The following is a 2,904-nucleotide window of genomic DNA, read 5'->3' on the forward strand; positions in this document are numbered from 1 at the left end:
TAAATGTTTGAAATTATATAATCTACAAGCTAGTTTGCCATCCTTGAACCAACCACATACAAATCTTAGCTGCAAAAACAGTACATCTGGATAGCTAGAAAGTGGGCATTGATCAAAACAACTGGTTGAAAAACCTAGGATTTCTACTTTTTCTCACAGGATTTCTGTTGGGACAGCTTTACTAGGAAAAAATAAAAATGGATATGTTCATTCAAACCAAAAACTTTCATGCATCTTGTATTTTTACATAGCCTGTGGAATGAATTCATTTTTTTCTCCCTTGAGTCCAGGAGTGACTCCCCTGGAAGAACTCAACCCATATACAGCTGTGCCAAAATGAAGGATACCTGCCTCTCTGAAATTTTCACTGCTGCTTCTGTCATTGTTCACTTGTCGGATAAAATTTTATTATCTCAGGATGCAAAATTAAAATAAAGTGCAAATCTATGTTAATGAATTGTATGGTTTTTAGTGCATCTTCCTTTCTTTCCCTGTTTTCATGATTATAAGGTAATTACTTGAGGCTTCCCTATAAAAATTGTATTTTGCATGTTGCCCCTTCTACATTTGCTAGTGTTGTGTCTGATTCTATAAGTTATTCATGCTGTATATTGGCTGTGGGGGGCCTTTTTGTGTCCAGTGTTTTGCATTTAGCTAAGTAGAAAGTTGTTTCTAAATGACCTTGCATTCATTCACTCTGCATGTCTTCCTGTGAACTATAAAATTAAAAGTAAGGTACAAGTACAGTTCCACCTCACTAAGCATAAATTTTTAGTGCAAGGAATGTGGAAATGTGAAGCTACTTGACAAAAGTTTGACTTTTCTTGTCAACAGATTGTGTAAGAAATTCAAGTGTTAAAATCTACTTGAGTTAGTACTCAAGCTGATTAACATGCAATAGTATTAGATTTTTTTAACTTATCTCTAATTTTTGAAAATTCATCAAAAACATCAAAATACAGCATAGCAAGAAAAACTGTTTAATGTTCCCCAGTATCTTAGGTAATTGTACTGAATATTTCAAAAGGCGTTAGATTTCAAAATGTTAAAGCAGAGATGACACACTTAAACCTACATAGAAGTTTTATAACGTTGTGTTTTAAAATTCTTTTTTCGAAACTTAATTATATGAATGGGGCAAAAATGTATGCTTTTCATTGATAACTTCTTGGATGTGAAGTAGAATGTGCAATGTGGGGAATGCTTTTACATTACATTTCACATTGAGGGCAGAAGCCACATGCCTTTAAATCTGCCATCAAATAATACTCAACACTTCATGGGATACTTCACTTATATAAATGTAAGAAATTCTCTGGGAGATAGAATTATCCAGTTGTAATTACCAGAAAATTTGAGTTGTAGTCCTTGGTCACCTGGGTGACCTCTGCCAAAAATCAGGATGCTCAGTGAGCCTGATTTTGTTCGTCATACCCAAGGTAGGGAGTCGGGCTAGATAAGGTTGTAACCTAAGCCATTTCCAGTCCTTAGTCATGTCTTATTGACCTGCAGAATTTTTTAACACATTTTGAAGTAGTTGCCAGCACTTAAAGTTAAGAGACTTCACATAGAAATCCAGATTTTTGGCTGCTTGAGAGAAATGACACATATGAACAGTCAGCTAGAGCTGAATAGCAGCCTGTCCCTTTTAGGTGGAGCATTCGTTTTCTGTTTTGACATAGTCACCACTATTCACTCTTGTATCCCTGAAATTCATACCTTTTCAACTTTTTCAAAAGGTTTCGTCAGCCACCCAAAGCAGCACTGGCCTTGTTACCTCCCAAGGGTGATATTGCCCAAGGCGATCCTAATATAAGAACTCTTGGTGGGAATCTATAAAACCTACCATTTGTTGTGTTATTTGTATGGGACTACTGATGATTTTCTTTTCTCACAATACATTGAACCAAATTGATGTTAATCTAAAAGAAAATTTAGAAAAGCTTGTTTCAAAAATAACCTAAAATCGTTTTAACTAGAATGATGAAGTAATGGGCTAGCTTTTCAGTTGGGAGCTAGATTTCAGAACTTGGATATTTTATTCTATACAAAGAATTCCCTTCTAGCAAACCTTGTAACGCCTGAAACCTACCAAGCCCCCTGAATTCAAGCAGAGAGTCAATAACTGGCATTTTTCTGCTGTGAAAACATGTGCGAGAGTATGAGGTTAATGGGTACAAAATCACAGCTAGATAGGGAAAATAAGTTCTAGTGGTCTACAGTAGTGCTAGGCATCTATAATTAACAATTTTTTATATGTTTTCAGTTGGCCAGGAGAGAGATGCTAATTACCCTGATATGATCATACAAATTGTATGCATGTGTTGAAATATAAACTCTGTATCTCTTACATATGTACAATCAAAACATGTCAAATAGATATTTTTTAAAAGTTTAAAAAAAAAACACAAAACCTAAACTCAATATGTTTAGACACTGCAACCAGAACAAAACAGAACAGAAATTGTCAGTTTTAACTTTAATAGGACCTGTATTAGGGTCTGATGGATGAAAAATATGGCTAAGAGAACTTTTTTATTATAAAAATACTTGATTCCATTAGAAAATATAATAGATGTAAGTATGAAGAAAAAATAAGAATTATCTCATTGCCGCACCATGTACCATTTTAATATCTTTAAATTGCATTACATTATTTGTGTGTATAGTACATTTTTCAAGATAAAATTTTAATTATACTGTATATTGTTTGCTGCTTCTACACTTTCATATGTTCCCATATAAATATTCTTTGAAACTAAATTATCGTTATATAGCAGTATATTGTATGATATACCATAATTTAATCATTTCTTATTTGATATTTAGTCTGTTTTCAGTCTTTTGCTATTATAAATGATTCCATGAGCATCTTTATGTATAAACCTTTCCTGAAACTAATAA

Source organism: Cynocephalus volans, chromosome X (genome assembly GCF_027409185.1).
Source record: "Cynocephalus volans isolate mCynVol1 chromosome X, mCynVol1.pri, whole genome shotgun sequence".
NCBI classification, from domain to species: Eukaryota; Metazoa; Chordata; class Mammalia; order Dermoptera; family Cynocephalidae; genus Cynocephalus; species Cynocephalus volans.